General features: G+C 34.2%; 7 non-coding genes across 7 annotated transcripts in view; all 7 read left to right on the forward strand.

The window, feature by feature from the left end:
• Nucleotides 1-351: 351 nt before the first annotated feature.
• Nucleotides 352-547, forward strand: LOC145848929 (U2 spliceosomal RNA). The gene has a single exon (XR_014372229.1). It is a non-coding gene; the product is annotated as a U2 spliceosomal RNA (small nuclear RNA).
• Nucleotides 548-628: 81 nt separating this feature from the next.
• On the forward strand, nt 629-743 carry LOC145848922 (U5 spliceosomal RNA). Its single transcript, XR_014372221.1, has one exon. It is a non-coding gene; the product is annotated as a U5 spliceosomal RNA (small nuclear RNA).
• Nucleotides 744-2,461: 1,718 nt separating this feature from the next.
• Nucleotides 2,462-2,580, forward strand: LOC145848919 (5S ribosomal RNA). Its single transcript, XR_014372219.1, has one exon. It is a non-coding gene; the product is annotated as a 5S ribosomal RNA (ribosomal RNA).
• Nucleotides 2,581-5,222: 2,642 nt separating this feature from the next.
• On the forward strand, nt 5,223-5,341 carry LOC145848926 (5S ribosomal RNA). Its single transcript, XR_014372225.1, has one exon. It is a non-coding gene; the product is annotated as a 5S ribosomal RNA (ribosomal RNA).
• Nucleotides 5,342-8,990: 3,649 nt separating this feature from the next.
• LOC145848924 (small subunit ribosomal RNA) lies at nt 8,991-10,798 on the forward strand. The gene has a single exon (XR_014372223.1). It is a non-coding gene; the product is annotated as a small subunit ribosomal RNA (ribosomal RNA).
• A 182-nt stretch (nt 10,799-10,980) lies between these two features.
• On the forward strand, nt 10,981-11,133 carry LOC145848928 (5.8S ribosomal RNA). Its single transcript, XR_014372228.1, has one exon. It is a non-coding gene; the product is annotated as a 5.8S ribosomal RNA (ribosomal RNA).
• Nucleotides 11,134-11,355: 222 nt separating this feature from the next.
• LOC145848925 (large subunit ribosomal RNA) overlaps nt 11,356-12,500 on the forward strand; it is a 3,631-nt gene continuing 2,486 nt past the window's right edge. Inside the window, exon 1 of the ribosomal RNA XR_014372224.1 lies at nt 11,356-12,500. This exon is cut by the window's right edge and continues 2,486 nt beyond it. This is a non-coding gene — a ribosomal RNA (large subunit ribosomal RNA).

The following is a 12,500-nucleotide window of genomic DNA, read 5'->3' on the forward strand; positions in this document are numbered from 1 at the left end:
TGAGAAAAAAAATTTTGGCGACGACCGTCTTTGTTGATGGTCGTCGCCTTTTTTTCGTTCAATTTATTCATTATTACTTTATTTTTAGGCGACGACCATCTTAGTTGATGGCCGTTGCCTTTTTTTATTTCAATTTTTTCAATACGTTGTTCATGGCGACGACCATCTTAGTTGATGGTCGTCGCTTTTTTTATTTCAACTTACTTTCTTTATACTTTAGAGACATTTAAAGGTGATTTTGTACCGTGTTCACTGTGCATTCATCCCCCAATTAAATGACTAACGCGAGTGGTCGCCACAAGCTCTTCGAAGTCTTCGTTTGTTTATTAAAAAAACGGATACTAAGAAGGCATCGCTTCTCGGCTCATTGAGCTAAGATCAAGTGTAGTATCTGTTCTTCGAAGTTTGATCGCTTCGAGAAGGACCACGCGTCCTTCCCATGATCAAACGACTTTTTGTCAACCGACGTGCAGTTCAGACAATTTATTGTCCTGCTCGTCAAGAGTCGGTCCGGTATTGCAGTACCTCCGGAATCGGCTCGCCTCCCCTCTGGGGGAGTTTGTATACATTTATTCACAACCTGTAGCATGGTAAAGCCCATAGAAAAAGCCTTGGCAACCGTTGCTAATCACTCTGGCTTCAGTTCAGTACACGAATGAATCTTTCGCCTTTTACTAAAGATTTCCGTGGACAGGAGCAATTTCAATGAGTCTTAACAGACTTTTTTTCGGCTGTCGACAGTCTTCTGACATCGGCAGCTTGCATACTATTTATCATACAAAACATGGCTTCAAGAAGAATTATTTTCCGGTTTTTCTTAACTTCCTATGTGACAAAGAAAATTTCATAAAGAATTTTCGTAGGTTTTTTCACAGAATATGTTATTTTCATTTTAGTTGATGTTTTTATTTTGTGTTTTATTTTTTAATGTACTTATTGGGTGCTGAAAGAGCCATAAAAACCTCATAATCGAACAATCTACCGAAATATTAATAATATTGAAAAATTTAAATTTCGAAATAACCTACCTACGGTTAATCTACACGCGTTTAGAAGCCGTAAAAAAATATTTTCGACTTTGTAATGGACCAAACAAAAAATATAGAAAAAATTATCGAAAAAAAAATCTTTTAAAACTTACCTTACGTTAGTCCTTATGCGTTGCGAAGCTCAAAAAAAATATTTTCGACCTTATAATAGAACAAACAAAGAAAATAGAAAAATTTTCCAAAAAATAAAAAGTCGAAATTCGAAAAAAGAAGAAAAGTGGTCCTTTTCTAGGAGTTTTTTATTCCCAAAAAATGGGTCGATGTCCCCGTAACCCCTAAAAAAAGGGGGTCGAAATAACATTTTTTCATCATGCTTCAAATGGGCTGAAAAATTTTTTACGGGGTCTCTGGACCAAACAAAAACGATCTGTCGAGTCAGAATTCCGAAATCGAAAATTCCCGAAATTTCTGTACTTAAGAGGCGGGGCGCCCACTATCGACAAAAGTGTGCCAAAACCCCACAAACGTTGTGTTACGCGCGCTAAGATAAATACAAGCCTGATTGCTGAAAATGTATTCTATTTTGAATAAGGTAAGTATCAACACCAAGGAAGTAATTCCTTTATTATAAACTCATACTCTGACATTGCGCTAATATTGCTCGTGAATTGTTATTTAGTTTAAAAATATAATTTATATTACTTTTATTTTATTTTAATTCTATATAATAACTATTTTATATTTTTATTAAAAAATTTCTTGTTTAGTTTCTAAGCAACCACAGTTACGTTTATATGTTTAATTCTATTGTATTCTATATTTATCGATAATTTAATAAATGTTTTAAAAGACTATTCTGGTTTTCCACGCTCTCTTCAAAAATGTGAGTTCTTTTAATTCTTCCGCTTAATTATTCATTTTAAAGTAAAACAACTAGTTATACATATTATTATATTATAATGTATGTGTATTATATACTATTATTTTATAACATAAACATAGTTGAGTTATTGAATTAAACGTCAAATATTTTATTACCTAAAATTAAGTTAATCGTAAAATCTGATGTAGTATGAGATATTCTTTAGAAACTAACTATAAATATTCTTGAAGTAAAACAATACCATCTATAAATAGAACAATGAGAAATAGTAAAACAAACTAAACACAACATGTTTATTTTAACAATATTTTTTATTTAGTTTAATCACTTAATAAACTTTACTTCTAATTATCATAGTATTTAATATAGAATATAGTTAACAATCTTTTAAACAAAGTCTTAAATAAAGTTACAGGGAGTAATTGTAATTAAAACACCAAAAAAATAGGTTTTAATAAAAAAAATACTTACATCAAGTTAAAACTTTATAAGGATTAATTTTAAAATATCAAATTGATTGTAAATCAAGTGCAAATAGGTTTTTTAAACAAACCGAAGGGTTTATAAAGGCTTGTAAACGCTCTCAAACGCCTACGACCATACCACACTGAGCACACCCCATCTCGTCCGATCTGGGAAGTTAAGCAGTGTCGGGCGTGGTTAGTACTTAGATGGGTGACCGCTTGGGAATACCACGTGCCGTAGGCTTTTGCTTTTTGAATTCATCTTTTTTGTACTATTTTTCTTTCTGACCTATTTATACTTATTACTCGTTTATTTACATTTCTTTAACGCTTAAAAGAAAAGTAAATTCTAGTTATTAGCAAATAAAAACTCAAGCCAATCAGATAACGTTATTTGCTGTTTAAACCAATTAGAGCGCTAAAAAAGTGGTTTGACCAGTTTGAGATATCGAAAAAATAATGGCACCATCTTGTAGAGTACAATTTTCTGAGTTGAAATTAATACAATTAGTCTTTTATACTAAAACTTTAAAGTTTTTTTGTCCAAAAACAAATAAAAGCGTGGCTACTTGAAAAATCAAACGAAAATAAATTTTGCACTTTTGTATTGTGAGTCATAATAAGTTATTTACTGTTACCAACAGATACTAGCAAAAGCTTTTTAAAGTTTTGTATTAACTTAATGTATTTGTAATTACTTTTACTTAATAGAAACTATTGAATTACGTTTACTTAGTTTACTTTTGTATGTGTATTAAATATATAGCAATTTTGTTTGAACTTAAATAAGGACTATTAAACTATTAAAAGAAAACTATCAAAGTTTACTAACTCAAAAGCTAAATCTTAGTTTTATTGTTATAAACATTTATGTTGTAATTTACTAATAACTAAATGAGTTTATTTCAAACAAAAAGAATTAAATAATGTTATGTTATGTCAAGCCTACTATATGAGGTATATAGGTATATAAGGTATACAAGCTTATGTTTGAAAATTATAATAATAAAAATAAAAATAAATATTTAGTTGGTAAAATTTGTATGTTTTAATATGCTTTGAAATTAGAGTTAGTATAGAAGTTTTTTTTTAAATATAATAAATATAAATTTAGTAACTGTTAGTTTTATACTTTAATAAAAGAAATATGGTTAACAAGTAAGTTAAAAATGAAAGAAGCATAAAAAAACACACTAATTAACTGCTTATTCAATAGTTTGATTATTTAATTATTTTTCTGTTATATAGTTTAATCGTATTGTATAAAAAATACAGAGGTTTAAAGTAAGTTTGAATAAAAATAAAACAAAACATATAAAATAAGCATTAGTTCAAATACATAGTTTTTTTTTTCTAAGAAAATTTAATTCTTTAATAATAAGTAGTAATTTAAATAAAAAATAATACAAATAAAGTTGTACAATATATATACAATAGTTTGTCAAACTAGGCAAACACTACTAGGCAAAAAACAAACTAGGCAAAAAACCTACAAAGTAGGCCACCACTACAATCCAATGTTCCAACTGGAAATTCAATGAGATCGTTACTGTACTTGTGATGAACGTTGATAATCCCCAAGATTGTAAGTCGAAGGCCTTACCCAACCTAACCAGCGCACTGGTTTTCTTACAACTGAATTAATCAACATTTAATATTGAATATAATCATTATTGATAGATAGAGGAATGTTGACAATCAACAACAGATTGTAGGTCAAAGGCATTACTCGACCCAAGTACCCACAACCTAGATTGAACAACATTTATTAGATAGATTTGTTTATTGATAGATAGAGGAATATTGTCAATCCACAACAGATTGTAAGTCAAAGGCATTACTCGACCCAAGTACCCACAACCTAGATTGAACAACATTTGTTAGATAGATTAGTTAGATAGATAAATAGTACAGTATAATCTCAAAGAATTTGAAGCCCGAACATTGAACGATAGTGGTGTTTCGTGACGACTAGCGGGATTCGATCTCTCAACCTTCTGCTTATGAGTCAGCTGATAAGACCACTGACCCACCGCGCCACGACAAAGATAAAGAAATATTTTGCTATATAAATAGGTTGATTTTTCAGTGAACTTCAAGTGTCAATTTTTCAGTGTCAATTACAGTGAACTTCAAGTAAGATATACAACAGTATATATATTTCCGAGTCTGACTTTGAGTACTTTTTATATATTATTAACAAGATTTTTTAGGAGTAATATCTGTTTAGTTCTTTAATATATCTTTAAAATAATAATATTTTTTAAGGTGTTTAAAACTTTTAGAAGCTGTATGTAATGTCTTTTAGTTTAATAGTTCTTTAAATTAGTAAAAAAAAAATAAGCATGGTTGAGTTATCAAATTAAACAAAATAGAACGTCAAGTATTTAATTACTAAAATTAATTTAATTAAAAAAAAATCTCAGGTAATCTAAAATGTCAGGAATTATTTAAAAATAAATATAAATTTAAAACTTATTATATTGAAAAGATTGATGAATAATACTCTTGAATGTATGAAATGTTTGTATTTGTAATGCAATAACATAAATGGATAGATCAATGACAAATTGTAAACATATTGTATTATTTTATTTTACGATTTTATTTTATTTATTTAATAATTCAATAAACTTTACTTCTACTTGTCCTGGTCTTAGGTAATTTATAGATAACAATAATTTAAACAAACACTTTTGTACAGTTACAATACAGTTTTAGTACAGTTTGGGAGTAACTGTTGATTAAAAAAACAAAAAAAAAGTTAATTCAGGTTAAAATTTTATAAGGAATAATTTTAAAATATCAAATCGATTGTAAATCAAGTGCAAATAGGTTTTTTAAACAAACCGAAGGGTTTATAAAGGCTTGTAAACGCTTTCAAACGCCTACGACCATACCACACTGAGCACACCCCATCTCGTCCGATCTGGGAAGTTAAGCAGTGTCGGGCGTGGTTAGTACTTAGATGGGTGACCGCTTGGGAATACCACGTGCCGTAGGCTTTTGCTTTTTGAATTCATCTTTTTTGTACTATTTTTCTTTCTGACCTATTTATACTTATTACTCGTTTATTTACATTTCTTTAACGCTTAAAAGAAAAGTAAATTCTAGTTATTAGCAAATAAAAACTCAAGCCAATCAGATAACGTTATTTGCTGTTTAAACCAATTAGAGCGCTAAAAAAGTGGTTTGACCAGTTTGAGATATCGAAAAAATAATGGCACCATCTTGTAGAGTACAATTTTCTGAGTTAAAATTAATACAATTAGTCTTTTATACTAAAACTTTAAAGTCTTTTTGTCCACAAACAAATAAAAGCGTGGCTACTTGAAAAATCAAACGAAAATAAATTTTGCACTTTTGTATTGTGAGTCATAATAAGTTATTTACTGTTACCAACAGATACTAGCAAAAGCTTTTTAAAGTTTTGTATTAACTTAATGTATTTGTACTTAGTTTAAATTAATAGAGTTTATTTGGTTTACTTTATTATGTGTATTGAATGTGCTAGTATCTAAAAATAAATACAACTAAAACAAAACAAACAAGGAGAGTACTTGAATAGAACCAACACAATTTACAGACCAGTTGTGTACTAAATTTAAAGAAATTCTGAATAGTGAATATGCAATTATTATTATAAGTTCAAAATTCACTTTAATTTAAATTAATGTATTTTGTAAATTGGTTTTATTTAATAGATAGTAGTGAATTACTTTATTTAATTTACTTTAGTATGTGTTGTATAACTTAATTTAAACCAGAAGCAAAACGGGATTATACTTTCAATAAACTACACAATTTACAGACCAGTTGTGTACTAAATAAAAAGCTATTGTGAATAGTGAATATGCAATTATTATTATAAGTTTATAAGTTCACAGTTTACAAAAGCTTTACAATTTAGTTATTATTTTGTTCATATTTGCATATCTAATTTATGAAAAGTTAGTGTTATGTGTTTTGGCTTTTTAATTTCTTTATTTGTACAACTGTTAGTTTTATATTCTAAAGAAACATTTTTAAATAAATATGTTTAACAAGTAACTTAAAAATAGAAGAAATATATTGTATATATTGAACTATTTATATTTATTCTAGCTATTTGCTTAGTGTATTTATTAATGTGATTATTTTATTTTGTTGTTTGTCTTATAGTTTAATCGTATTGTGTTGAAATATATATAACAAATACAGAGGTTTAAAGTAAGTTTAAATGAAAATAAAATAAGACATATAGTTGAAATATAAGTTTAAAAAAATATTTTTTTTTATTTCTTTGTTTGTTTGATTGTTTGTTTATTATATAATCGCGACGTTTCATTTTATTACTTTTAAGCATACTAAATATAATAATAGGTATAGTTAGAGGAAAAATTCAATTAGTTTCTAATGTAATAAAAAAGTTTATTTCCACAAATAAATAAATACCTGAAAAATCAAATGAAAAATAAATTTCGCACTCTTGTATTGTGAGTCATAATAGGTTATTTACTGTTACCAACAGATACAAGCGAAGGCTTTTTAAAGTTCTTGTATTTGTATTGTTATTTGTACTTAGTTTTATTAAAATGACAGTATTGATGGTTACGTTTATTAAGTATGTTTATTTAACGTTATGTAACTCAAGTAAAACCAGAAGCAAATAAGGAGACTACTTTCAATAAACTACACAATTTACATACCAATTGTATACTAAACTTAAAGCTATTCTATTCTATTTTATTCTTGATAGTTATTTTAAAGTTATTAAATTATACAAATGTATTTTGTAAAGTAGTTTTATAAAGTTACTATAGTTTATTTAACTTACTATAGTATGTGTTATATAACTTTAATTAAACTAGAAGCAAAAAGGGAGACTACTTTAAATAAACTACACAATTTATTGTTATATATAACTCTAATAAAACCAGAAGCAAAAAGGGAGACTACTTTAAATGAACTACACAAATTAAAATTATATTATTATTTATAAATCAATCGTGTTGTGTTTCAAAATAAATTTTTCAAATAATGTTTTACAAGTATTTATCAGTTATTTAGTTTTCTTTTTATAGTTTAGCCGTATTGTTTTATTTATTTGTTATTATCTTTATTTAATTGTTTGCTTATTATATTTATCGCCATGTGCTTAAAAAATAAAACAACTATATAGATTTAAAAAGTAAGTTTAAATAAAAATAAAATGAAACATATAAAATAAGTTTATGATTTTTTTTTCATTATTATTATTTTTATTTCATTGTTTGTTTATTATATCTATCGCGATGTGCTTAAAAAATAAAACAACTATAAAGGTTTAAAAAGTAATTTTAAATAAAGATAAAATGAAACATATAAAATAAGCTTATGTTTGATTTTTTATTTTATTTTTATTTAATTGTTTGCTTATTATATTTATCGCGATGTGCTTAAAAGAATAGAACAAATACAAAGGTTTAAGTTGTAAGTTTTAAATAAAATAAAATGAAACATACAAAATAAGCTTATGATTTATTATTATTATTATTATTATTATTTTTATTTCATTGTTTGTTTATTATATCTATCGCGATGTGCTTAAAAAATAAAACAATTATAAAGGTTTAAAAGGAAGTTTAAATAAAGATAAAATGAAACATATAAAATAAGCTTTTGTTTGATTTTTTTATTTTATTTTTATTTATTTTTATTTAATTGTTTGTTTATTATATTTATCGCGATCTGCTTAAAAAAATAAAACGAGTATTAAGGTTTGAAAGGTAAGTTTAAATAAAAATAAAATGAAACATATAAAATAAGCATATGTTTTTTTTTTTTTTTTTATTATTATTATTATTTTCATTCAATTTTTTGTTTATTATATTTATCGCAATGTGCTTAAAACGATAAAACAAGTATAAAGATTTAAAAAGTAAGTTTAAATAAAAAATAATACAAATAAAGTTTATTTATAATAAACAAACATATTTAAAACATTAAAAAAAGTAGTTTATATATATTATTTTTTATTTATTTCTTTTAAACATATTAAATAAAGTATAAAAAAAGTATTAAAACATTTAAACGTAGCATAAATAAGCTTAAAACATTAAAATAATTGAAAAGAAACAAACAAATTGAAAAAAATCGGCAAAAAAAGTTCAACAGCAACATTTGAGCATCATACACGTATGCATTACTTTACACTAGTGAGAGAGACGTGTTTGTGCGTTCGGTCGACTTGGCGAGAAAGCGGGCTTAAAGCATTACTGTTTAGCACCCGAGGGCGGCTATTGCAGCGGCGGCGAACGTGCTATGTAAACGCATTGGAGCAGCGTATGAAAAACTACAAGCGTCCAGCGGCGGTAGGCTTATAGCTTTGCGAAGTCGTCGAGACGAGTAGCCGACGCAGGCAGGCACGGCTCGAGGCGGGTAACTGCAGCAGACAGATGGCGTGTTGCTGCTGACGAGTTAACCGGCAGAAGGCAAACGGTTGGTCGGGAGAAAGAACAGTCAGTTGTATAGCTGCATGCTGCAGTCGACGCGGGCTGGCGCTTTAAACAGCAAAAGGCCGGCGCCGACTTTCAGTAACGTTCGCAAGGCTTTTAAGCCGAGTGATAGAAAAGGTCTGTATTTATACAGTAAAAACGCTCAGTCGAGCAACGGGTTTAAACGCCCTCGGATAGTTATCTGGTTGATCCTGCCAGTAGTCATATGCTTGTCTCAAAGATTAAGCCATGCAAGTGTAAGTACGAGCTCACGTACAGTGAAACTGCGAATGGCTCATTAAATCAGTTATGGTTCATTTGATTGTACGCTTTTACATGGATAACTGTGGCAATTCTAGAGCTAATACATGCGTAAAGCGCCGAACTGACGTGAGGCGCGCATTTATCAGACCAAAACTAACCGGCTTTCGGGTCGTTACAATGGTGACTCTGGATAAGCTTGCGGATCGCACGGCCTAGTGCTGGCGACATCTCATTAAAGCAACTGCCCTATCAACTATCGTCGGTACGGTATCGGCCTACCGAGGTTGTAACGGGTGACGGAGAATCAGGGTTCGATTCCGGAGAGGGAGCCTGAGAAACGGCTACCACATCCAAGGAAGGCAGCAGGCGCGCAAATTACCCATTCCCGGCTCGGGGAGGTAGTGACGAAAAATAACAATGCAGACCTCGTACGAGGTCCTGCAATTGGAATGAGTACACTTTAAACTTTTTAACGAGTATCCATTGGAGGGCAAGTCTGGTGCCAGCAGCCGCGGTAATTCCAGCTCCAAAAGTGTATATTTAAGTTGTTGCGGTTGAAAAGCTCGTAGTTGGATATAGGGACGGCGAGGTTGGTCGGTCGAAAGGCTAGCACTGGCCTCGTTGTTCTTGTTGGTCGGTGCCTTCGCGGTGCTCTTAACTGAGTGTTGCGGTGGTCCGGCAAGTTTACCTTGAAAAAATTAGAGTGTTCAAAGCAGGCTTTACGCTTGTATAATGTTGCATGGAATAATGGAATAGGACCTCGGTTCTATTTTGTTGGTTTTCGGAGCACGAGGTAATGATTAATAGGAACGGACGGGGGCATCCGTACTGTGCCGTTAGAGGTGAAATTCTTGGATCGGCGCAAGACGAACGACTGCGAAAGCATTTGCCAAGAATGTTTTCTTTAATCAAGAGCGAAAGTCAGAGGTTCGAAGACGATCAGATACCGTCCTAGTTCTGACCTTAAACGATGCCGACTAGCGATCGGGCAGTGTCGAACTTAAGAACTGTCCGGCAGCTTCCGGGAAACCAAAGTCTTTGGGTTCCGGGGGAAGTATGGTTGCAAAGCTGAAACTTAAAGGAATTGACGGAAGGGCACCACCAGGAGTGGAGCCTGCGGCTTAATTTGACTCAACACGGGAAATCTCACCCGGCCCGGACACAGCGAGGATTGACAGATTGAGAGCTCTTTCTTGATTCTGTGGGTGGTGGTGCATGGCCGTTCTTAGTTGGTGGAGCGATTTGTCTGGTTAATTCCGATAACGAACGAGACTCTTACTTGCTAAATAGCTGCTCGACCCATTGGGTCGGAGACAACTTCTTAGAGGGACTAGTGGCGTTTAGCCACACGAGATTGAGCAATAACAGGTCTGTGATGCCCTTAGATGTTCGGGGCCGCACGCGCGCTACACTGACCGGATCATCGTGTGTTCCCTAGGCCGAAAGGTCCGGGTAATCCGTTGAACCCCGGTCGTGCTAGGGATAGGGACTTGCAATTGTTTCCCTTGAACGAGGAATTCCCAGTAAGCGCGAGTCATTAGCTTGCGTTGATTACGTCCCTGCCCTTTGTACACACCGCCCGTCGCTACTACCGATTGAATGGTTTAGTGAGGTCCTCCGATTGAGCCTGGTACGTGCGGCAACGCACTCGCCGGTGTTCGAAAAGACGATCGAACTTGATCATTTAGAGGAAGTAAAAGTCGTAACAAGGTTTCCGTAGGTGAACCTGCGGAAGGATCATTAACGAATCGAAATTTGATTTCAAGCGACGTCTCTTCTTCGAAGGGACCGAGCCCTGTAACTGTTATAGTTCGGTCGCGTTGCTTCCTGACAGCGGGAGTAATAATTCAGCACGCAAGTGCTGGCGCGGCCGCTTCTTTTTGAACACGATTTTTTGGTTGCATTGAGATTGATTAACACGAGAGATCTCTTAGCGGTGGATCACTCGGCTCGAGCGTCGATGAAGGACGGAGCTAGCTCCGAGAAGTAATGTGAATTGCAGGACACATTGAGCATCGATATTCTGAACGCGTATTGCGGCCTCGGGTAATCCTGGGGCCACGTCCGTCTCAGGGTCTTTAACACACCGATCCTTTCATTAGTTTGAAAGTGCCTGCGACTCGTTTCTGTATTAAGGAGCGTGTCGTCAAAGACAGCTGGTCTGGCGATTTCACAGCTGAAGCGTGAGCAGCCTGCTGGCCTCGGGTGAGGTAGCAACGACGGTAGGTGCTCGAGAATAAGTTAAGTGACTTCAAAAGGCCGACGTACAAAGCGCATGTACTTTTATAGTACATCACTTTTGACCTGAGATCGGGCGGGACGACCCGCTGAACTTAAGCATATCACTAAGCGGAGGAAAAGAAACTAACAAGGATTCCCCTAGTAACGGCGAGTGAAGCGGGATAAGCCCAGCGCTAAATCCGAGCCTTTTTGGAGGGCGAGGAAATGTAGCGTATGGAATTCAGCATGCGGCGAACCAACGACTGCCCACGTTCTTCTGATCGAGGCCTTTTCCCAGAGCGGGTGTTAGGCCCTTGGCGGCGGTCGTAATTCGTCCTAGCGGTTTTCCCGGAGTCGGGTTGTTTGGAAATGCAGCCCTAAGCGGGTGGTAAACTCCATCTAAGGCTAAATACTGGCTCGAGACCGATAGCGAACAAGTACCGTGAGGGAAAGTTGAAAAGCACTTTGAAGAGAGAGTTAAAGAGTACGTGAAACCGCTTGGAGGCAAACGGAGGCGCCCATCGAGTCGCCGGACGTTTTCAGGCGCTGCGAGAGCTGTCCTACTGTTTGAGTGATCTTCGGAGACTCTTACGGTTGCGCTGGCGTCGCGGCGCTGCACTAGCGTTCGGCGAGGGCCGCGACCGGTTGCTGGGCTGACTTTGGTCGTTCGCAAGGTAGCTCTTCTTCGGAAGAGTGTTATAGGCGTTCGATTAGCTTCGGCTCGGCGACCGAGGAGAGATTCCGCGTCGGTCTTCGGACAGGCTGCGTGTTGATCGCTGGAATACGGCTTTGGAAACTGCTCGCAGTCTCTAGAGTTTGTACAAGGCCTTCTTCGCGTTAGCGCTCAGACGCCAGGGGTCTGCGGCTTAAGCTGGCCACGTCTCCGACCCGTCTTGAAACACGGACCAAGGAGTCTAACACGCGCGCGAGGTGTTGGGCAGTACGAAACCCGAAAGCACAGTGAAGGCAAACGAGGCGAGATCCTTTCATTAGGCGCATCGCCGGCCGATCCCATAGGCCGCGTCCTAGGGGTCGAGCAAGAGCGTGCTTGTTGGGACCCGAAAGATGGTGAACTATGCCTGAACAGGCTGAAGCCAGAGGAAACTCTGGTGGAGGGCCGTAGCGGTTCTGACGTGCAAATCGATCGTCGAATTTGGGCATAGGGGCGAAAGACTAATCGAACCATCTAGTAGCTGGTTCCTTCCGAAGTTTCCCTCAGGATAGC

Source organism: Thalia democratica, unplaced genomic scaffold (assembly GCF_965202585.1).
Source record: "Thalia democratica unplaced genomic scaffold, ktThaDemo2.hap1.1 HAP1_SCAFFOLD_1847, whole genome shotgun sequence".
Taxonomy (NCBI): Eukaryota; Metazoa; Chordata; class Thaliacea; order Salpida; family Salpidae; genus Thalia; species Thalia democratica.